Source organism: Cetorhinus maximus, chromosome 16 (genome assembly GCF_964194155.1).
Source record: "Cetorhinus maximus chromosome 16, sCetMax3.hap1.1, whole genome shotgun sequence".
Classification (NCBI taxonomy): Eukaryota; Metazoa; Chordata; class Chondrichthyes; order Lamniformes; family Cetorhinidae; genus Cetorhinus; species Cetorhinus maximus.
Genome location: NC_135894.1, coordinates 6,763,931 through 6,789,087, shown reverse-complemented (window position 1 = coordinate 6,789,087; position 25,157 = coordinate 6,763,931). Strand labels below are relative to the sequence as shown.

Genomic DNA, 25,157 nt, shown 5'->3' with positions numbered 1-25,157 from the left:
GGGACAAGGACAGCTTTGAGATAGGGTAAGTCGGTGGTGGTGGATGGAAAGGTCGGGTGTGATCATATAACAGTGCACGGCACTGAGTGTGGATCTCAGGATGCAGCGAGAACAGCAGCCCAAGGAGGGTTGTATGTCTCGGGGATACCTGTAACCCTGGGCGGTTTCAAAACATGAGGGACAGAGCTTCAGTTGGAACCACGAGGGGTAAATTGGAGGCGGGGACAGTCACTGAGGAAGGAAGAATGGCTGTGAAAGCGAGTTTTACTGAACACCTTGTCAAACACCAGAATGGAAATGGAAAGCAATGAAGGTGAAAAGGGGAAAAGAGACACGCGGAAATCCTGTCGGAGTGAAGAACAGTGCTTCTGCAAGGTAGGCATTCCTGGACGTGAGCGGCAGTCAATTAAACACTAAGTTAAAACCTAAATACTGTGGATGCTGGAAATCTGAAACAAAAACAACAATTACTGGAAAATCTCAGCAGGTCTGACAGCATCTGTGGAGAGAAAGACAGAGTTAACGATTCGAGTCCGTTTGACTCTTCTTCAGAACTAATGAGAAGTGGAAACTTTTTTTTTCCTCTCCACAGATGCTGTTAGACCAGCTAAGTTTTTCCAGCATTTTCTGTTTTTGTTATGTATAATTAGACGTGGAGTAATTAAGACAAAGGGAGAGGGGACCAGAGGAAACATATCACTAATTTGCTGAATTTATGGCAGAAATTTCGTAATTATACGCAGATGAACAATAATGGGAGGGAATATCTCCTGTTGTTCCTCGGTGCGGTAGCATTCCATGTCAGGTATAATACATCATAAATTATCTCTATCAAATATTGAAACTGATGGAGCAAATGAAACCACGTAACCAGCCGGATTTGAACCTGCGCAGGGAAACTCTGATGGACTTTGTAGTCCATCGCCTTAACCACTCGGCCATGACTACGCTATGGGGGAGCGCAAATTACCCTGATATCGGCTCAAAACAATTCTCAGCGCGAGACTCGCGATGTGATTTTGACTTGATCTGCTGGATCTAAATGCGTTTCAACACTCTGCTGCTTGCATGGATCTGTATTTTTCCTCATTTCGGCTGAATGTGGTCTGATCTGGGAAGATTTTTATAGTTCATTATTCTCGAAAACTGCATGTGTACCTGTGGGTTATTTTTCAATGTATTTGAACTGTAAAGGAGAATTAAATAGGCAGAAAAAAGCCCTTCCAGATTGAAGTCAGATGCAGCCGGATAAATGAACAAGAGTAGAGTAACACGTAAGGAGATCTTTAAATAGCAGATTCATGAAATTAATTTTCATTTAATGCACAAAATCAAAAGCACATCCATATGATCCTTTTGTCATTTCAACGACATTTAGGTATCCTTACCTGCCCGCCTAATGGTTAGGATTTCCGCGGTTCTGGTTCGATTTCGATTCAGAAAAGTGCATTTCACAAAACAGTTAACATGTCAGATCACATTTGTGGATGAAGGATAATTGCATTCAGCCTATTAATATCCGCCGCATGCGGAAGCAGATTTCTATTAAGTAATAAGGGGCCTTTCACGTGTCAGGCGAAGCTGATAACTTCGACACGATGTAAACACCCATGTCTTTGGTCTCAGCTCGAAGAAAATGTTAAGAGAGGCAGTGAAATGTTGAATCCACTGCACTCACTTCAGCAAGTGTCACAACGTTCAAAGCCATACAAGTGACAGAGGGAAAAAATATACTTTACATTTTTTTAAATTCCTGACTCAACTTCCGAATTTCCTTCCCGGAATTTTCGGCAGGAGATCACTCTCTTTCGGATACATTTAGATGGAAAGCGACCGCCCTCCGGCTCCGGAAAGCTCCGTTCTAATTCTGTGAATGGGGTAAACTTTGTTTGGACGGTGTATTACGAGTTCCCATAACCACATAAATCTTATGAACACGACACTAGAGGACGACATTCATGGACAAATTGACCAGGTTACACCGCTGACAGGTATACCCAGGCACTAGCACCTCTGAGCAGATATACACAGGGGGACCACGGATGCACACAGGAACCTAGGGCTACCACAGTGGAAGTAGGGGTTCCTACGGCTACCACAGTTGGACAGGGATACACAGGAACAACAACCGGACAGGGGTGCACAAAACCTCGCACAGCTGGTTGGAATATTCAGGGGTTGGAACAAATTGGAGTCGATGCCTAAGGATTTTGGATTTTTAATTTTCTATCAACAAAAAATAATTATAAGATGCAAATAATATTTATCACATTTTTATTCATTTTAAGGGATGCCGTCATCGTTGCCAAGGCGATCATTTAATGCCAATCCCCATTTTCCCATGAGGAGGCAGTGGTGAACTGCCTTCTTGAACTGCTGCATTCACTGTAGTTTTGGCACATCCATAGTATTGTTAGGGACGAAGTTCCAGGATTTTGACCCAGCGACAGTGGAGGAACGGAGTTGTATTTACAAGTCAGGAATGCGAGTGGCTTGGGAGGGACTTCCAGGTGGTGGTGTTCCATCTGTCTACTGCCCTGTCCACCTAGATGGGAGTGGTCGTGGGTTTGGAAGGTGCTGCCAAAACTGCCTTCGTAAGTTTCTGCAGTGCATCTTGCAGATGGTACACACTGCTGCTGCTGTTTGTCGGTGGCACAGCGAGCGAATGTTTGTGAAAGGGGTGCCAAGCAATCGGGCTGCTTTGCCACGGATGGTGTCAAGCTTCTTGAATGTTGTGGGAGCTGCACTCACCCAAGCCAGAGGAGAGTATTCCATCACACTCCTGACTTGTGCCTTGTGGATGGTGGACAGGCTTTCGGGAGTCAGGAGGTGAGTGACTCGCTGCAGGATTCATAGCTTCTGACCTACTCTTGTAGCCACAATGGTTCGCCCAGCTCAGCTTCTGCCAGGTATGACCCCAAACAGTGAAGCATTTTCCTCCTGATTCCCATTGGCTCCAGTTCTGCTAGGGCTTCTTGATTCCACACTCGGTCAAATGCAGTGTAGATGTCAAGGGCAGAAACTCTCACCTGTCTTTGTTGATCATCTTCAGAAATGCTTTGCCTTCACTTATACCCCCTCTATGATATCCAGAGCAAATGAAGCTTCACACAGTGCGATGACATATTCTGGTTCTATATATGTAGACATGGGCAATTTCCATTAATTACTTTGTACCCCATAACTCTAATGCCTTTGACGTAGATGCATGGTACTCCTGTTCCTTTTTCCGGTTTAATTGAAATAAATGTATCCAACAGATTGATGGGATGTGTCCAATGTGTGGTTGAAGAGAGTGAGCATGCTTTCTGCTTTTGTGCGCTGAATGTCATCTCATTTTCAGCCCACACTGCTGGCTTACAACAATGAGAAATGTGTAAATCTCCCTCTGTCGGTGCAGGGCCTCTCCATGAGCAAGTTCTCAACTGTGCATCTTCCCAGTGACCATGGAAACGGGTTCCTCACAGCCCCAGGCTGAAGTTTCAGAAAAACACAGAGCGGGTTAGCCCCAGACATGCCGTGTCCAGGCCCACTGCCATGTGGACTCAGGAACCGAACTCGCAGCTGTGGGACAATAGCTCCACTGCGATATGGATGCCTCGGAAGAGCTAAAGAATATGCGAATAACCCCTGTCAAAATATCTGGACTGGAGCCCAAAGGCAGATTGATGTCTGAATATGGCACATTCCTGGCTACCTTTGCAACCAAGCTGGTGCCAATCGTAGTCTTCTGCACTGATGCAGATTCAACCGGGGAGGTCAAGAGTCGCACCCTGCCGTTTGCGCAGCCCAGATCTACATACATTTTGCCAAACCTGGATCCCTGGAGAGAGGCACCCCATTTTCATTGCAGAATGTTAACACAACACGGGAAACAGTAGCTATGAGTGATAACTCCAATTTGATTGCCATAATGAACGAGTGCTACAGGCAGCCTCTGGCGGTGGGATGGACAATCGTATCTCTCTGGTCATTCGCCAACCACCTCACATTGGGCAGCCCCCGACTACTAAGGTGCTGACCCACCCACCACAGCCCAGCTGCTTCAATGGGTTCTTCTAGATTAGAGTCTCTCCACATCAAGTTGATAGAATCCATTGCACCAGGCAAATAAATGAAACAAACTAAAATATAGGAGATGTGAACTCGTCGATTTGCAAGCGGGAATGTCAGGACTATACGCATGAATCAGACTGACAATTTGAAGTTGGTCGATAACAGATGCAAGATAGCTCTGATCGACATGCAACTTAACAGGATGAACAACAACACAGCATCCCACCAAGAGAGAGGCTCGCGGAGAGTGGATCAGTGAAAGGAAAACATGGCACGTTGACCCGGTAGCGGAAGTGCTCTGTAAAAACGTGTATTGAGAAACTAGACTTTGCTGCAAGGAACTTGCTACTCTCGATAATAGAACACACCACAAATGCGGCAGAAGGTATTCTCTCGATTAGTTCCTGTGTTGGGATCTCTCCTTTCAAAGCTTGTTTTATTTTATTGAGCCAGGCCCAATCTGAAAAAGGAAACAGAGAAAGAAATCTGATCCTCCCATATCCTAAGGAAACAAAAATTAAAACTGAAATTTGGAAACCAAACCTTCTGTGCAAACTGAAACTCGTTGGGGTGATGTAAAGGGATGCAGAGACATCCAGGTTCGGCTGTGGAAGTTGAGGAGTCAAGTGATTCAATGCAGAGAATTCTTCCCACACTCATTCCTCTCCTTCACTGCCGTCGGCAAGTTAAACATGTACATGAATAATAATGACATATAAACGTCTGTGTGGTTTATAGTCTCCTTCAGCTTTGACCGTTGTGTATCTATGTGCTTTCAGAAGGTTAAAGTAAAGTGTTGCGTTGTCAAAATTGCTACAGTGACCTTAATAACGGCCTTTGTGCTGAACTATTTGGAGAATATCCAATTCTGGTTTGCCTATGAACACAAACTGATCATTAACAATGTTCACGGGGGTTTCCGCCCAAGCTGGGATTTATTTTTTATCACCTGCCGGGTAGCGGACTATGGGATCGCAAGTATTTTCTCTATTTTACTTCCTTTTGTTTTCATATTGTTATTCAATTGACAATCAGATGCAATTCAACAGCTCCCAGAGCCCGCAGGGAACTCCGGGCTCGCAACACTAAGAATCACAATGATCTAGAGGTGGAAAACGGAAGAAAATCCATTATTTACCTGTTCATTATATCAGGCAGTTTTATAGTGTTGCGGTTGACATCCGCTGTCTGTTCTGTAACTCACAACCTAGCCGTGCATTACCGACCCGATTATATATGTTTCATATACATCGCTCCTCAATCAGGTTAGATGCTGATGTTTTTGTGTCCCTGTACAAACACGTGTCTTCATGCAGCTACACAAACTGAATTCAGGGAAGAACTGAAGAAGGCGGTTCTATCTGTTTGGGCCGTTATTCGGTTATTGGCTAGAAAAGTAAAAAACCGAACCCATGTTTCCTGTCCTAACTCGAGTTCAATTAACGCCCCTGTTCTAATTTATATTGACTGTATTTCTACTACGGCGAAAATAAATTGTTCTTGTGAAATTGAAAACATTTCCTCAACTTCCTGCCTTGCGGTGTCTGCTGCTTTCCCAATGTGAACATCGTGTTTTCCTGTTAAAACAACACAATAAGAAACAAGATTCATAGAAAACAGTCAGAATTCAGCTTCAGGAGTGGATGAGGACTCGGGGTCAAAGTGCGCTACTTACATTGTGAGTCAGGATCTTGAATGTATCGATAACATTTATTCACAATTGTTTGCTGGAGGTTTGGCTTGTCTCAAGGCCGAATAGATTCGGCTTTTAAGCTCCGTTTATCATGCAACGTTATGAGGAGAATGTAGATTCGAGCCCTATTGCGGTCGCTTTACACAGATAAAACTGAATGAAATCAAATCCCATTAACGTACATGAGCTGAAGGCGCTGCTTTTCCTCCCAACCTGGTTCTCTATTAAAATACATTTCATCCTATTTCTGACCATGTTGTTCACCGGCTTTAGAAGTTTCTTCAGTATCTAACAAATCAACATTATTCAACTGATCTGGATAACTTATTTGTATTTCCAAGCTTTGTGCCAATGGATTAAATGAAATGCATTCTCTAGTTAAGAAGCTGGTAGAAGAAGATAATCATTTCAATCATGGAGGCGGCGGGCAGTGTTTGAGCATTCACACCGAACCCCATGGACAACTCTCATGTACAACAACTTAGACCCTCGGTCACCACAGCTGGACACGTGTAACCTTGTTACATGCCAGTACAAAACATCAGGCACAATAGTCGGTACAAAGCATGGGGGAACTGCCCGGAATCACTCATGACCTTCGCGTCTTGAGCCGTTTTCTAATCTCCCAGTCCGTGTAGAAATGAGACTCGTGAATCATAAAACCCTGGTGTTCCAGGAGGAGGCCTGTCGGACACTGTCTGATGGTCAGGACTGAGGTAGTGCCGAATTGTGAGGGGTCAGGAATACGGGGGCGCTGCTCTGTCAGAGATGAGGACTGCAGTTCAGCTGCATTGTCAAAGGATCAGGATTGAGGCAGCGCTGCAATGTCAGAGAATCAGGACGGCAATACTGCTGCACTGTCAGAGAGTCAGGTTTGAGGGAGCATTGCATAGTCAGTGGGTCAGGAATGAGGGAGCGCCTCACTGTCAGAGGTTTGGGAACGAGGGAGCGCCGCACAGTCAGTGGGTCAGGAATGAGGGAGCTCCGCACAGTCAGTGGGTCAGGAATGAGGGAGCGCCGCACTGTCAGAGGCTCAGGAATGAGGGAGCGCCTCACTGTCAGAGGTTCAGGAACGTGGGAGCGCCGCACAGTCAGTGGGTCAGGAATGAGGGAGCGCCGCACAGTCAGTGGGTCAGAACTGAGAGAGTTCTGCAAAGTCAATGGGTGGGGACGGAGGGCCTGCTGCATACTCATTGGGTAATGACTGGTGGAGCGCTGCACTGTCGGTGGGTCAGCTCTGAGGGAGGGCTGCATTGTCAGCGGGTCAGGCCTGAAGGAGCACTGCATTTTCAGAGGGACAGGCTGAGGGAGCGGTACCTTGTCTGAGGACCAGGACTGAGGGATTGCTGCACTGTCAGAGGATTTTGACTGAGGGAGCCCTGCACTGTGTGTGAGAATGGAGGGAGAACTGCGTTGCTAGATGTTCAGGACTGAGAGAGCGCTGCACTGTCAGATGTTCAGGACTGAAGGAACGCTGCACTGCCAGAGGGACAGGGCTGATGGAGCGTTACATTGTCTGAGGACCATGAATCAGGGAGTGCTTCACTGTCAGAGGGTTTGGACTGAGGGAGCGCTACACTGTCAGTGCATGAGGATTGAGGGAGCGCTGTGTTGCCATATGTTCAGCATTGATAGTGAGCTGCACTGTCAGTGGGTGAGGCGTAAGAGAGTCGTTCAATGTCAGATGGTTAGGACCGAAAGAGCACTGCACTGTCAGATGTTAAGGGCTGAGGGAGCGCTACATTTTCAGGGGGTTAGCAATGAGGGGCGCCGCACGGTCAGAGGCTAAGCCTGAGGTGACACTACAGCATCATATGGTCAGGTCTGTTGGAGCGATGCACTGTCAGGGGGTCATGAATGGGGGAATGCTGAACTGTCAGAGGGTGGACTGATCGAGCGCTGCACTGTGACAGGTTAGGGCATGAGGGAGCTCTGCTTTGTCAGACGGACAGGAAACAGGGGGTGCTGTATTGTCAGGAGGGAATGACTGAGACAACACTGTACTGTCAAAAGATCAGTGTTGAAGGAGCTCTGCACTGACACGGGTCAAGGCTGGCGGAGCACTGCACTGTCGGAGCGTCAGGACTGAAGGAGCACTTCATTGCCAGAGGATGTGGATTGTGGCAGCGCTAAACTGTCAGATGGCAGGGATTGGCGTAGCTCTGCAATGTAAGAGTGACAGGGCTAAGGAACGCTGCACTGTCGAGCGTCAGGAATGCAGCAGCGTTTCACTGTCAAAGCTTCAGGCTGAGTGAGTGCTGCACTGTCAGAGAGTTTGGACTGAGGGAGCACTGCACAGATAGATGGTCAGTATTGAGAGAGTGCTGCACTGTCAGACTGTCAGGACTGAGGGAGCGCTGCACTGTCGGAAGGTCAGGGCTGAGGCAGTGTTGCACTGTGAGATTCTCACGACTGAAGGAGCCCTGTCCTGTCAGTGGGTGAGGACTCGGGGAGCGCAGCACTGTCAGAGGGTCAGGACTGAACGAGCGCTGCACTGTCAGAGGGTTACGCATGAGGGAACTCTGCAGTTTCAGAGGGTCAGGAATAAGGGAGCAGTATGCTTTCAGAGGGTCAAAACCGATGGAATGCTGTGCTGTCAGTGGGTGAGGACTCAGAGAGCACGACACTGAGAGTGGGTAAGGACTGATCGAGTGCTGCACTGTCAGAGGGTTAGGCATGAGGGAACGCTGCACTCTCAGAGGCTCAGGAATGAGGTTGTGCTGAATTGTCAGGGGATCAGGAAAATGAGAGCGCTGCAATGTCAGAGAGTCACGGCTGCAGCACTGCTGCACTGTCAGAGGCTCAGGATTGAGTGAGCGCTGCACAGTCGGAGGGTCAGGAATGAGCGAGCGTTTCATTGTCCGAGGCTCTAGAATGAGGGAGCACCGCACAGTTAATGAGTCAGGATGGAGGGAGTGCTGCAATCTTAGAGAAACGACTGGAGGAGTGCTGCACTGTCGGAGGGTCAGGACTGATCAAGCATTGCAGTGTCAGATGGTTAGGCATGAGGGAACGCTGCACTGTCAGAGGGTCAGGAATAAGGCAGCGCTATTTTGTCATATGGTCAAAACAGAGAGAGAGCTGCACTCACAGTAGGCCAGAAATGAGGGACCGCTGCACTTTCAAAGCGTCAGGAAAACAGGAGCGCTGCACAGTCAGTGGGTCAGGAATGAGGGATCGCTTCACTGTCAGAGTTTTGGGAATGAGGGATCGCCGCACAGTCAGTGGGTCAGCGCTGTCAGAGGGGAACTGATCCCTGCACCGAGCTCATAAACTGACCCTATTCCGCTCCTTAATAATCCCATTCTGAGCTGGAACACTGACGGCAATTTTTTGATCATAAGAACAATAGCCAGTGAACATTTCAGGAACTAAATTCAGACAGACAGAGAGAGAGAGAGAGGCCTAAATAGAACAACTGGAAGAAATCTGAAAGCTTTGTTGAAGTCCAGATAGACTACGTCAATTGCATTGCTCTCATCTGCACACCTGGTCACCTCTTCGAAAAATTAGCCCTCCCAACAATTAGCCCTCTCACAAACAGATTTCTGGTTAATCCATCTATTTCTAACCTATAACCTTCTTTTCCTAATTACTTGATTACAAACTGTAGATAACATACTAAAGGTATTAAAATTATCAAAATCAACAACACAAACCTTTGAGCTGCCCCCAAGAATACATTTAAAACCTTTTCCAGTAAAATGTGGTAACTATTGACTTTGATTCATCCTCTCCACCTGCACATCACCTCACACAATTCTAAATTATTGGAATGTCCTAAGTACTTAAAGTTCAAACAGAAGTTTATGCATGGACTTTAAATGTTCTCCAGCTGTCTTCAGCTGCATCCACCTTGTGGATATTTTCTAAATCAAAATCCCTTTTCATTTAAATTTTCCTCCTCCTGGTAGATACCGGTGTGTTTAATTGTACCCTGATTCTTCTAAAGTCATTTTTTCTGTGGAATATCTATTTTATGCCTTGGTGATTTATAATGTTTTATCACGCTACTGATCACATTAATCCATTCATGTGGTTCTGTTGCCAAGTATCTGAGCAAGTCTGGGGCCCATTCTTCAGTGCAGGAGCATCATACATTTCCACATGTTAGTAACTGCACATTAACATATCATATCTGCACACGCATACCGAAATGCCAATATCATGCCATGTAATACAAGCCACTCTTCACTCTTAGGTAATCTTACCGGAAGTTGTTCAGGGGCAAGGGGGTGTTGGGAGGAGGGGGTGGCATCTGCCTGTAGATATTTGCTTATCTCCCTCGTGTGCTGCAATGCCCGAGGGAGCGGGCAGACTATCAAAAGGAGTTTCCTTAAATCATTCAGAGGCAAAGACACAAAGACCTCAAGATAAAGCTAGTTTCATCAACTTCAACTTACTAGTTTCATCTCCCCTTTCCTGACTTTTATTAAAATGTACAGAGATCAAAACGGATTGATATATTCCATTCAACTATAGCCAGGAAGAGTTGTTCATTTCTATTTGTTGGTGTTATTTCGCTCCTATATTCTAAGTGGGACATCCCATTAATTACTCTTCTCTCTCATGCATGAGACCTGGAGGAAGTTATCGTCCAATAATATTCACATAATGCGGTGTTTTATTTCAGAGACAGAAGTGTTTGCAATCAGTTTAGGGATAACTCCCATATCTCCTGTTCACAAAGTTTGTCCTGTAAGATAACAAATGGGATGAAGCCAAATGTTTAAAAGGGAAAGTTTTTAGTTCAATAATCACTGTGCTGTCAGTGGAAAGGGTGAACTTCTCTGCTTCTTTTCAAAAGGGTGGAGCAAAGATTGCCAAATGTGCACAACTGTGTCAACTTTTTGCAATCAGGTAAAAGACAAACCAAAAACGATTTTAATCTTTGTTTTTTTCCAATCCTATAGGTACTTTTCTCAGCTTTGCTCAAAAGTTTTTTTTTGCTCTTTCATCAGGCACATTTCTAAATGCCTGTAATATTACTGAAAATAAAACTAAAACAGTTAGTTTGCACTGGTAGAGAAAACCTTCAACCTTGTTAGACCAATAAGAGTAAAAGCGGGTGAAGCTTCACAGAGCTTGTGAGCTGCAATAAAAGAGGCCTGAATTTGATGCTCTGTGTCTGGCTGGTTTGTCGGTGGTTGGCCGGGCGGGGGAAGGGGGCCGAAGGGGGTGGCTGGTTGAGCGGCCAGTATAACAGATAGGCTTCCCACTGCATTCACGCCTGCCCGATCTCTCAGCAATTTAATGCTGGTGTGGACGAGGTCTCAGATGGGCTGCCCACACCTGCCCCAATTGAGAAACATAGGAAATAGGAGCAGGACTGGGTCATTCGGCCCTTCGAGCCTGCTCCGCCATTCAGTATGATCATGGCTGATACTCTCTCTCAACGCCATCCTCCCGCTCTCTCCCCAGAACACTTGGCATCTTTAGAGTCCAGAGATCTATCAATTTCCTTTTAAATATATTCCCTTAACGGCCCTTTCCTGCCCAGCCTCAATTTTTAATCTGGCGGGAGGACTTCTCGAGTCTGGAGGAAGCCCGACAATGATCCAGTTCAGGCCTTGGGCGAGGGATGGGGGCGGAGTGAAGGTTCCTCCATCAGGAGTGGGTATGGTGCTGTAGTGGTATTGTCGCTGGACTAGTAATCCTTATTCCTAGGCTACTGCTCTGGGGATTCGGGTTCAAGTCCACCACAGCAGCTGGTGGAGTTTGAATTTACTTACACAAATTCTGGAATAGAAACTAGTCTCAGTGATGGTGACTATGAAACCAATGTCAATTGTTGTAAAGACCCATCTTGTGCACGAATGTCCTTTAGGGAAGGAAATCTCTCATACGTCATCCTTACCTGGTCTTGTCTACATGTGGATCCAAACTCCTACATTACTCCAGAGTAATGTGGTTGGCTCTTAAATGCCTTCGGAAGTGGCGTAGTCAGTTACTCTGTTCAGGGGCAATTACAGATGGGCAATAAATTCTTTCTTTCCTGGGACACCCACACCCCATGAACCAATAAAGAAAAACTTTGCCCTCACCCCTTAAGCCCGGTAGCTGCAAGGCCGCCCCCCACCGGGCCTGAGGCCCCCAGAAATTACCTGTTGCTGGAATTTTGGGATTGAGGCTCTGGGAGCTACTTCCAGTCCCGGTCCTTTCCACTACTCTAGCCTCAGGGACCAGAGAGCTCTCGACCAATCAGAATAGCCAGCAGCTCTCTGAGGCGGGACTTCCTCCCAGTGAAGGGCGGAAATTCCACCTGCAGCCAATTGACGCTCATCCCAGAGTGAAATGGCTGGGGGGCAGTGGGAGTTGGCGGGAATGTGTTCACCACCAACTCTTCGGATGGCGGGAAGGGAATCCTGGCCCTGACCATATGAAATAGCGGAGCGGGCTGGACGGGCTGTGTGGTATACTCCTGCTCCTATTTACTCTGTTCTTGTGTCAAATTTGTCTGTAACCCTCCTGCAACTTGTGACATTTTACTTTGTTAAAGGCGCCCTATAAATGGAAGTTATTGTTGTTGCTGTAGTTCTGTATCTTTTATGTTTTATTTATGGTCGTTAATGATGAAGTGAGGAGAGTGTCTGAACCGCCCTTGTGGATAATCATTAGGAAACGGCTGTTACCGGTCAGGGTCACTGATTCCTTCCTAACCTGGTTAATAATCTTAGAGACCATGGGAAAGAGAGCAGCACTTCAGACCTTGTGAGTGTGACAATAAAACAGGATTAACAGGAAGAGTCCCAATCAGACAGCTCACAGGCAAGAAAGAAGCAGAGAGTTCCTATTTACTGCCTAGTGTCATCCCCAAGACACCGGGGAAGAACAACCCAGGACGTGGAATCAGGAAAAGCCTGTCCAGCTCACTTGGCCCATTGAATAAGGAAAGTCCCCGAGTCAGGACTTCCGCAAGATCCTAACACACATCTTCTCACAAACACGCCATTTCTGACCATCCGGAGACAGGAAGATTTGGGCCCATGGAATTTACAAAAGAATATTTCAATACCAAATAAGCAACTCTGAAATCAAAATAAAACATTATTAAAATAAAGGAGGCGAATGTTCAAATCTCTCTGTGGAGAAGCTGGATTATCTTTTCAGGTCTAGAGAAGGTTCAGGGCCCTGAACTGTTAACCCGAACTTCTCCACAGATGTTTCAGGATCAGCCTGTCCAGCATTTTCAGATTTATTTCATTTTATTCTGTTTGTATTTCACCCCCAATTCTTTTGCTTTTATTTCCTGTGAAGCAATCAGCTTAGTTTTTATTCTATTTGTGCTTGTTTTTTTCAGTCATGTAAACCTGAGAAGTCAGACAGAAATGGTGCTTGATGTCTAGTAAAGAATAAAATGGTAAATTCACAATAATCCAAGGAGTGAAGCACTATCGTTATTATTTCTCGATTCTATTCATTTCTCACTATAAAATGTGGAACAATACAACATAATTAACAGACAGAAACTATTTGCTTACATTGCACAGTGTGGCTGTTTTTGTAACACTGACTGAGAATGTGAATCTGAGCCGCTATGTTATAGTTCTCAGTTCCGGCCAGTAGATGTTCCCACACTCCGGAACAATGAAGTTTACAGATTAGAGAAGAACACAACACAATAATTGTTCACATTGTATTGGACAGGGGAAATTTCGGAATAATAGGGAAGAAGATTAGCTCTAGGTCCATTACACAGGAGACGCAACACACAATAATTGTTCAAATCTGACAAAGAGAAAGCGCGGGTGTAGCACATGTTTCTTACTGATCTCTATTGAGAAGGAGCTGGGCCGCAAGTGCCATTTTCTTGTGGTTTCAGCTCTTTTAAGAGAGATGTGCAGATGCTGAGAAGAACCTCCAAGCTCAGAATTCAACAACTTATATATTTTTATTTGCATCTTTTTGAGCATTGCTTTCTTTTCCTTTGCCGATTTCGGCGTGGCCTTGACCCACCATGGGGGTTGGGGGGATGTGGTTGGTCTGGCAACAACTCATCCAAGACTCATGTCTGCAGCCGTAGAAAGGCCAGCGGTCTCCCTGAACTACAGAATCCCCAATTATTGCACCTCCTCACCCCCGGTCAGCTGAACAATCCGTGGCACCATGGGTTTGGTTCTGGCTGCACTCCCCAGTTGACCCGTCATTCTCACCAGTATTCAGGGCTGAATAAATGTTGTAGAGCGAGATGCACTGAGGGGATTAGTGCACTACTGGCCTTGTCCTCCTTGACACCCATTTCCTATGAGGAAAGACTGGATCGGCTGGGATTGTTTTCTTTGGAACAGAGGAGACTAAGTGACCATTTATTTGAGGTGTTTAAAATTATGAGGGTAGAGCTGGAGTGGATCGGGAGGACCTATTCTGTATAGTTGCAGACAGGGTCACCCAGGAACATAATTACACAATTAATATGCAGGTAAGTAGCACAATGAATGAGAGGCTGCTAACTCAGTCTATCACCATCAAAAAGTATTCACTAGATCACTGATTATAAAATTATAGTTTAGATCAGATTGGGGAGATTCATTTATGAACCATTCAGGAATCTAATTCATCCATTCCGTGGTCTGTCGATCTAATGCTGTTGATTGGAGAAGAGGTTTGTCTTGGGATTTTGCCCATAACAGTGTATATAGTAAACCGGCCGGGTTTTTTGGACTCGGCCCTATTCTCTTTTCCATTATTTGTTTGCTTTCCCCGCTGAGGTGTTAATCCCTGGCGCTCTCTGTCTTTTCCAGTGATACAACACATCCCAGCCGCTCTAGTACAAGAAGATATGGGGAGCACCCCGGTATCTGCATGAACATTTATCCCCCAACTTGCTCCTCTGGTGAGAAACTGGCATTAGAAATCAGCGGCCTCACAGAAACCTTTCAATTTCCATTTCAAGGATCTGAAACACCAGTTTTACACCCGAGTGACAAGTTCCACCCACTTCCCAGCTGTGGCTGTTGCTGGTGAAGTCACTGTAATTGCCGACTCAAATTACCCTGAGATGTCGCTGTTGGGGCATCTCCTAGAATGATCGATGTGACTGTTTGATACAACTAAGCGGAATACTCGGGCACTTCAGAGGCCGCGAACATGACAGTCAATCACATTGGAGAGTCTGGAGTCAGAGACAGAACAGGCCAGATAAGGATAGTACGTTTCCTTTACAAACACTCGGGCAGATTAATGATCAATGACAACAGTTTCTATTTAAAATCCAGCTTCTGTTAAACTGAATTAAAATTCTCAAACTTTCATCTGAACTCATGTTCTCTGGGTTATCAGCAAAACCACAGGAATGTTAGTCCAGCAACATAACCCAATACACAATCCTCCCCTGATAGTTGAAATCGACTCCATTAAATGGGTCACTTATCTCATTGCAATTTGTGGGCTATGAGCGTTAATTGGGTGTCAGTGACAACACCATAAAAGCGTGTAAAAGCCTTTACAAAGTGTGTTTTTTTGTCCCTGTTACCTGTTCTTTCCACTGTATCAGTATTAATCTCTCATTACTGTATGGTGATTATGTTGACATTTCTGAGTTGATTCCTTACATTAAACCATAGAGTCTTATCTCTCTGTCCCTTGATCTGTCAGTCTCTGGCCCCAGGAGATATCTAATACCAGATCATCTTTCTTGTGTGAGCCTGTTGTTCGAATCTGGTTATTACTGATTTCAAATTATTGGTTCCCTTCCTTGATTTTTTGAAGCCTGATGAACACAGTAAAACTTCACAATTTATTGTACCAGAGTGAGGGGAGAATAAACAAACTGTATACGATGGGGAATGTAAAATAAATCAGGAAATAATGTAATGTACAACAGGCCCATCAGTATCTGGAAAATAATATCAATCCAACAAAGTTACATCTTAAGGAACCTGACCCAGAACATCAAACTATCTTCTCTCTGTTTAAATGCTGGTGATCCTGCTCTGTGTTCGGACCACAACCCAAGCATTAGGCCCGCAGAGTTTCAGGCTGTGGGTCCCGACATGGATCCTATCCATTTACTGCAGTGTATTTTCCACTGGGTCACTTAACTTCCACAACTTGTTACTCTTTGAGCGGGTGGGTGAATTTACCAGGTCACCATCTTTATTTGACACACTCCAGTCCTCTTTGTCATTCCAGCTGTTTAGAAACTCACCCTTCAGTGTGTAAATTACAGCAATATCAATAGGGCAGAATCTAAATTCATCACATTGTTTCAACAACTGATGATTTCATTCTTAGGGACGACAGAAAAGCATTGATACTTTCAGTCCAATCCCTCGGTTACAGAATCCGCTGGAACCTCCCCAATAGGATACTCTCTCTGGGACACCCCATGCAGTGGGTGTTTGTCTCTATTGGACAGTGGGATCTAACCCAGCTGAACAGACCCTGTACCCACCCTGAACTCACACAGGTTCACTTCCCAGCAGGGTCACTGGGCAGTGATACTGAGCGGGAGCCCTAGGGGCTTTACCCCCAATCCCAGGAATATTGAGTGTAATTGTCAATGTCCCACTGCAGCCCAGACTGATCCCCACCCTGGGCCCTCCCTGTCTGTACATTTCTCCAGTGATCCATTGAGGAACATTCAGCCCCGGATATCCTGCAGAAGCAGCGCCTGTGGAGTAGGGCGGATGAGTCTCGTGACCCTGTGGCTGGGCCTCTGACGTCACAATGGGAGATGACGCTCACTCAGCTCGAGCTGGAAACTGGGAAAGGGCCAATTGGATTTAAACCTGGAGCGCGGCCGGTTAAAGGGGAGGGAGAGAAACTCGGTTAAAAATGTTCCTATAATGAGAACAGGAATGTTTATCAATCCTAAGGTTCGCATCTCACTCTCAGTCCAGATCTGGTTCCCCGCAGCAACTTCAGCTGATTTTCTCCATTTTGACTGAACTGATTGGACTCCAGCCTGAAAGAGATTAAAGATTAAACAGGAATAAACAGATTGAACAACAGTGTCAATAACAGGGAGGCTGGAGTTAATGGTCCAAATCTCCTGCTCACTGGGTCATCAGAGACCAGACATATGGCTGAAGATGGGCAGCGGGTCCCTGGGATGTCCTGACCTGCGGGCCTACGTGGGAATTTCCCCAGAGGTTTAAATTTCCACTGGGCAATACCCCTGCTGCCCGGGACCCTGTGTGAATGTCTCTGACTCTGGGTAAGAATCGGAGACTTGGGACAAATCCACAGGACTTACCCGGGTAGTTACCCAGGAAATGATAGACCGTAAAACCTGGTCTAATACCCGGGTAACTCCACAACTGAGTCCCCCAATGACCCACCCCCCACCCCCCCACTGACCATCATACTACACCCACAGTACCCGATTAACCCCTCCAACAACCTCCACCCCCCACTGACCAACATACTACACCCACACTACCCGATTAACCCCTCCAACCACCCCCACTCCCCACTGACCATCATACTACACCCACACTACCCGATTAACCCCTCCAACCACCCCCACCCCCCCACTGACCATCATACTACACCCACACTACCCGATTAACCCCTCCAACCTCCACCCCTCACTGAACATCATACTACACCCACACTACCCGATTAACGCCTCCAACCACCCCCAACCCCCACTGACCATCATGCTACACCCACACTACCCGATTAACCCCTCCAACCACCCCCACCCACCCACTGACCATCATACTACACCCACACTACCCGATTAACCCCTCCAACCACCCCCACCCCCCCACTGACCATCATACTACACCCACACTACCCGATTAACCCCTCCAACCACCCCCACCCCCCCACTGACCATCATACTACACCCACACTACCCGATTAACCCCTCTAAACACCCCTGCCAACCCGACTGTCTCCTGACCCTCCCAACTCTTTCCTTGACCAAATCTGACTAAACCACCGGCTCTACAGCCCGACCCAACAACGCCGCTGACCCAGCCCCATTGGCCATCAACCTGACCGCTTTAACCCCCCGACCCCACCACTCTCCCCTGACCCGACTAGATTCTGCTCGGGTGGAGCTCCCCGGGGAGGGGGGGTCACGGCTGAAGGTCCCGGGAGGAAATGAAGCAGTTTCAGTTTGGGAGAATATTGTCGAGAAGCGGCAATCCGCTTTTCATTGCTGCTGTTTGATAGATTCAGGACCATTTATATTTTAAATCCCATTTATATTTTAATTATTAGACTAAAAATTAACACAAACAATCACTTGATCAGATTTGGAGTCCTACAGGTCAGGATGAGTCGGCTGAAAGCGGGGACAGATTGGCCTGTGAAGCGGTTGTATACCAGGTTCAGATCCGTCAGTGACCGGTTTGTACTGAGAGCGGAGGCGAGATACTCGGCACAAGAATCAGTGACACGGTTACCCCATAGAGTAAGGAACAGGGGGAGAAAAATAACAGGAATCAGGGTAAATCCACAGTGTTTTAACGAATACTATTAATAATAATAATATACGGTAAGAGACATTCCAAAAGCACAACATCCATTTATAAAGGAAAAAGAAAACACTATTAATTCTGCAAATTAAATATAAATATAATATACTGGAAATACTCAGCAGATCAGGCAAGTATTTGTGAAGAGAGAAACAGAGTTAAACATCGAACCATAGAAACTAGGAGCAGGAGTAGGCCATTCGGCCCTTCCAGCCAGCTCCACCATGCATTATGATCACGGTTGATCATCCAACTCAATATCCTGCTCACGCTTTCTCCCCATATCCTTTGATCCCTTTCGCCCCAAGAGCTATATCTAACTCCTTCTTCAACACATGCAATGCTTTGGCCTCTACTACTTTCTGTGGTAGTGCTCACCAATTTCTGGGTGAAGAAATTTCTCATCTCAGTCCTAAATAGTCTATCCCGTATCCTCAGAGTGTGACCCCTGGTTCTGGATCCCCTACCATCCGGAACATCCTTCCTGAATCTACCCTGTCAAGTCCTGTTGGAATTTGATAGCTTTCTTTGAGGTCCCCCCTGATTCTTCTGAGCTCTAGCGAATATAATCCTAACTGACCAAATTCCTCCTCATATGTCAGTCCCGCCATCGCAGGAATCAGCCTGGTAATCCTTTGCTGCACTACCTCTATAGCAAGAACATCCTTCCTCTGATAAGAAGTCCAAAACTGCACACAATACTCCAGGCGTGGTTTCACCAAGGCCCTGTATAATTGCAGGAAGAAATCCCTGCTCCTGTACTCGAATCCTCTGACTATGAAGGCCAACAAACCATTTGGTTTATTTGCCGCCTGCTGCACCTGCATGTTTACCTTCAGCGACTGGTGTACGAGGACACCCAGGTATCGCTGCACATTCCCCTCTCTCAATTTATAGCCATTCCGAATATAATCTGCCTTCCTGTTTTTGCTACCAAAGTGGGTAACCTCACATTTATCCACATTAAACTGCATCTGCCATACATTTGCCCACTCACTCAGCTTGTCCAAATCACACTGAAGCATCTCCACATCCTCCTCACATCTCACCCTCCCATCCAGCTTTGTGTCATCTGCAAATTTGGAGATATTACATTTAGTTCCCTCATCTAAATCATTAATATACATTGCGAATAGTTGTGGTCCCAGCACCGATCCCTGCGGTACCCCACTAGTCACTGCCTGCCATTCGGAAAAAGACCTGTTTATTCCTACTCTTTGTTTCCTGTCTGTCAACATGTTTTCTATCCATCTCAATACACTACCCCAAATCCCATGTGCTTTCATTTCACATGCTAATCTCTTAGGCTGGACTTTATCGAAAGTCTTCTGAACATCCAAATAAACCACATCCACTGGCTCCCCCTCATCAACTCTACCAGTTACATCCTCAAAAAATTCCAGTACATTTGTCAAACATGATTTCCCTTTCGTATATCCATGCTCACTCTGTCCGATTCTGCCACTGTTTTCCAAGTGCTCAGCTATTAAATCTTTTATAATGGACTCTAGAATTTTCCCCACTACCGACCTCAGGCTGACTGGTCTATAATTCCCTGTTTTCTCTCTACCTCCCTTTTTAAATAGTGGGGTAACATTAGCTACCCTCCAATCTGTAGGAACTGTGCCAGAGTCTATAGAATCTCGGAAGATGACCACCAATGTATCCACTATTCTGGGGCCACATCCTTAAGTACTCTAGGATGTAGATCATCAGGCCCTAGGGATTTATCGGCCTTCAATCCCATCAATTTCCCCAACCCATTTCCCTACCAATACCGATTTCTTTCAGTTCCTCCCTCTCACTAAACCCTGAGTTCCTCAACATTTCTGGTATGTTATTTGTGTCCTCCTTTGTGAAGACATAACCAAAGTATGTATTTAATTGGCGGCCACTTCTTTGTTCCCCATTATAAATTGCCCTGTTTTTGACTGTAAGGGACCTACATTTGTCTTCACCAATTTTTTTCTCTTCACATACCTATAGAACCTTTTACAGTCAGTTTTTACGTTCCCTGCAAACTTACTCTCATGCTCTATTTTCCTCTTCTTAAACAATTATTTGGCCCTTCTTTACTGGATTCTAAACTGCTCCCAATCCTCAGGTCTGTTGTTTTCTCTGGCCAATTTGTATGTCTTTTCCTTTTATTTAATGTTGTCTCTAAATTCCCTTGTAAGCCATGGTTTGTCTACCCTTCCTGTTTTACTTCTGCGCATGCCAGGAATAAACAATTGTTGCAGTTGACCCACGTGCTCTTTGAATGTTTGCCATTGCCTATCCACCGTCACCCCTTTAAATAACCTTTTCCCAATACATCACAGCCAACTTGCGCCTCATACCATTGCAGATTCCTTTATTAAGATTCAGGACCCTAGACTCAGAATCGACTTCACCACTCTCCATCTTGATGAAGAATTCTATCATATTAAAGTCTGAGCTGTTATTAGAACTGGGAAATAGCAGTGAATTGACAGGTTATAAGCTACGGCGTTTGGAGGATCTGCGGGCAAGGAGAGATTCAAATGGGATCTACGGTGTGATTAACTGACAGAAGGGATGATGGTGCAAGACAGCAGCACAGTATCTCCATGTCACTCAGGGGTGGGGGGGACATGGGATGGTCCGTGACTCAGGAATGAAGTTTGTGGTCGGTTTGTGGATAATGGCTGTGATCTTGCTGGAAGCTATGAAGGCAACATCCCTGGTTTACTGATGTCTCCCTGGAGGCGCTTCCCCAGACTGCTAGGGCTCGGTGGGAGGTCTTGTTCGCTCAGGACAGGAGGAGGAGATCGGCCCAGTCAATCCAAGCAAGCCTGGGTGGAGATTGCCGAGGGGGTGAGCAGGTGTGGGGCACGTGGTTGCAGTGACACAAAAGGATTAAAATCCTGATGTGTTCTGGCAAGGTGAGTGCAGCACCCATGTTAAATGTACAGCCTTATACCTGACTAAGGATGCCCAGGTATCAGCATTGACTGTCAGAGACATGTCAGCCTCTCTGTGGAAGGCCCTGGCCAGTGAGAGTTGACCCTGCACTGCCGAGACTGAGTGTCCACATGCAGGAGGCATCTCTGTGGTGACATTATAGACAGCCAGGCTGACATCAGCATAGACTAATGTGTACCTTTGATGGCTGAGTAACCATAGAAATGTATGTGCTTGTAGAAGAGAGAACATGATGTCAGGGAAGGAGCCACTAAGAGTGCTGACGTCCAGATCTTGCCATCCTTACACCAATGGAAGATGAAGTGCTGCAGCTGGGAGTCCTGAAGGCAGGGCGGATGGTTGGTGGAGCTGAGAGATCGAGTGGCCTAGTGAACAGGAGAGCCTCTGGGGTCCACAAAACATAATGCTTCTCTATCCATCACTGGCCACAGATTGTAGACTGAAGAACGTTTTGGAATAAGAACAGAATAACTAGGAGCAGGAGTTGGCCATTCAGCCCCTCAAGCCTTCTCCGTCATTTGATAAGATGATGGCTGATCTGATTCTGGCTGATCTGATTCTGGCCAGAACTCAGCTTTCCTGTTGGTCTGCGTAACCCTCAATTCTCTTGTCAATCAAAAATCTACCTTAACTCAGCCTTGAATATATTTAATGACCCAGCCTCCACTCGCCTCTTGGGAAGAGAATTCCACAGACTAACTAAATTTCGTCTCATCTGAGTCTTAAATGGAGGCCGCTATTTTTTAAAACAGTGTCCCTAAGTTCTCCTCCCACAAGAGGAAAAATCCTCTCAGCACAAACCCTATCAAGTCCCCTCAGGATCTTCTGTGTTCAATAAGATCACCTCTCAGCCTCCTGAACACCAACGGGTATAGGCCCAATCTGCTTAACTTTTCATCATAAAATAAACCCCTTCATCCCAGCAATCAGTTGAGTGAACCTTCTCTGAACTGGTTCTAATGCAATTATACCCTTTCTTAACTAAATAGACCAAAACTGTATAGTTTACTCCAGATGCTGTCTGACTAAGGCCCTGTTTAGCTGCAGCAAAACTTCTTTTACAATGCATTCCCCTTGCAATAAAACCATATGAAATAGGGGCAGGAGCCAACTATTCAGCCCTTATAGCCTACTCCGCCATTCACTGAGATCATGGTTCATCTTCCACTTCAACAACATTTCCTTTTATTAACCCCATGTTCCTGATGCTTTCAATGTGTAGAAATCTATAAATCCCAGCCTTGAACATACTAAATGACTGAGCATCCTCTGGGGCAGAGAATTCCAAATATTCACCACCCACTGAGTGAAGAGATTCCTGCACATCTCAGTCCTAAATGGCCTGCCCCTTATTCTGAGACTGCGTCCCCTGGTTCTAGACACCCCCAGCCTGGGGCAACCTCCTACCTGCATCTACACTGTCAATCCCTGTAAGAATTTTGTATGCCTGAATGAGATCACCTCTCATTCTTCTAAACTCAAGAGAATAGAGGTCCAGTCTATTTAATTTTTCCTCAGCACGCATTGCTGCAGGAATTATTTTAGTGGAACCTTCATTGCACTCAGTCTAAGACAATTATATCTTTCCTTAGGTAAGAAGACCAAAACTGCATAGAATGCTCCTGTTGCCGTCTCACCAAGGCAGTGAGACATCTTTACTCCTAAACTCAAATACACTTGTAATAAAAGCCAACCTAACATTTACCTTTTTAACTGTTTGCTGTACCTGCATGTTAGCTTTAAGTGAGCCATGAACAAGGACATTGAAATATCTTGGAAGATCAACGCTTCCCAGTCTCTCACCATTTAACAGATGTCTGTATTTGTTATTTCCTGCCAATGTGGATAACCTCACATTACTCCATATTGTATTCCATCTGCCAAATTTTGGCCAATCTCTTATCCTCTCCAGATCCCATCGAAACATCTTTGCATCCTCCTCACAACTCACACTTCCACTTAATTTCCAGTCACCCGCAAACAACTAAATATTAAATTTAATCCCCACGTCCAAATCATTGATATAGATTGCGTATAGCTGCGGCTGTGATCCTTGTGCTACCTCACTGTACCACATCCACGGGTCTCCCCTTATCTATTCTGCTGACTGCATCCTCAAAAACCCCAACAAGTATGTTAAACATGATTTCCCTTTCATAAATCCATGTTGAATCTGCCCAATGCTACCATTATTTTCTAACTGTTCTATTATCACATCCTTTATTGCAGAATCTAGCATTTTCCCTACTACTTATGTCAGGCTAACATATCTCTAGTTCCCAGTTTACTCTCTACCTCCTATCTTAAACAACGGGGTTATATTTCCCACCTTCCAATCTGCAGAAACCATTCCAGAGGCTACAGAATTTTGAAATATGATCAACAACGCATCTACTATCTCTGCAGCCACTTCCTTCAACACTCTGGGATGTAGAACATCAGGTTCAGGGGGTTTATCTACTTTAGGTCCCAGTAATTTTTCGAATACTTTTTTTTTAACAAATATTAATATCTTTCAGTTCCTCGTTTACACTAGTCCCTTGATTCTCCTTTATTTCTGAGCGATTTTTTAGTATTTTTCTCTGTGAAGACAGACACAAATTATTTGTTTAATTTCTATGCCATTTCCTTATTCCGCATTGTATATTTTCCTGACTTTGCTTGAATTGGAATCACATTTATTTTTACTAATATTTTCCTTTTTACATACCTACATAAGCATTTACAATCAGTTCTTGTGTTTCTTGCTAGTTTACTCTCATATTCTATCTTTACTTTCTTATTCCATTTATATGTCCTCCTCGGCAGATTTCTAAAATGTTCCCAATTCTCAGGCTTTCCTTTTTCTGGCAACGTTATACATCTCTTCCCTTGATCTAATACAATTCTTGATTTCTTCCGTTGGGACACTTTGGTTGCTGGGTTTTTGTGCATCAAAGTATTTTTGTTGTAAACATATCACATTTCAAAGCCTTGAATGGAAATTGGGGTAAAAGCACCACTGAGATTCACACTCAGGATCTTCGGTTTACTAGACAGTCGTAGGAACTGCTTCAGCCACAGCATCCACAGAAACGCCAGCAGACCAATTGTCTCCCTAATCACTTGCTCCACTGCATGCCTAGCGATTCATGGACTGGGGCTCCCAGATCCCTCAGTGACGTATAGTCTGCAGTCTTTCTCCATTCAGGTAAGACACTGCTTTTTTATTCTTACAGCCAAAGAGGTCAAATTCACATTGTCCCACATTAAACTCCATCTGCCAATTTTATGCCCATTCACTTCACCTCTAAATCCCTTAATAGACTATTTATGTCCACTTGACAATTTACTTTCCTACCTTTTCGCCATCAGCAAAGTTAGCTACCATGCATTCAGTTCCTTCACCCAAGTAATTTACACAGGTATTTGAGGCCCCAGCACTGACCTTTGTGTCACTCCACTAGTAGCAGTTTGCCAAACCGAAAATGACCCTTTACCCCAACTCTCTGTTTGTTGTTAGCTAATCAATCATCTATACATACTAATATGCTACTACCTATATTACAAAATCTTATCTTGTTATCTTTTATATCTTTAGTGTCACACCTTATCAAATTGCTTTTGGAAATCCAAGTGCACCAAATCTACAGATTCTCCTTTATCAATTTTCATGTTACTCCCTCAAAGAAATATAATACATTCTCCCCATGTGATTTCCAATCTGCTGGACCTTCCATGAATCTAGGGAATTTTGGAAGATCACAATCAATGCATCTACTCTGTCTGCAGCCACTTCCTTTAAGACCCTATGATGAAAGCCATCAAGTGAAGGGACTTGTCAACCTTTGGCTCTAATAGTTTCCTTAATAGCTTTTCCCTCGGAACCCTGATTGTTTTAAGTTCCTCCTTTCTTTTTACCTCTTGATTTCCAAGTATTCTTGGGTTGTTTCTTGTGTATTCTACAGTGAAGAGGGACACAAATTGCCTGTTCAACACTTCTGCCATTTCCTTCTTTCCCAATATTAATTTCCCAGCCTCATTCTCGAAGAAAC

General features: G+C 45.2%; 1 pseudogene; it reads right to left on the bottom strand.

Annotated features, from left to right (window-relative positions):
- Positions 1 to 16,377: 16,377 nt before the first annotated feature.
- LOC144691323 (NACHT, LRR and PYD domains-containing protein 3-like) overlaps positions 16,378 to 25,157 on the bottom strand; it is a 31,975-nt pseudogene continuing 23,195 nt past the window's right edge.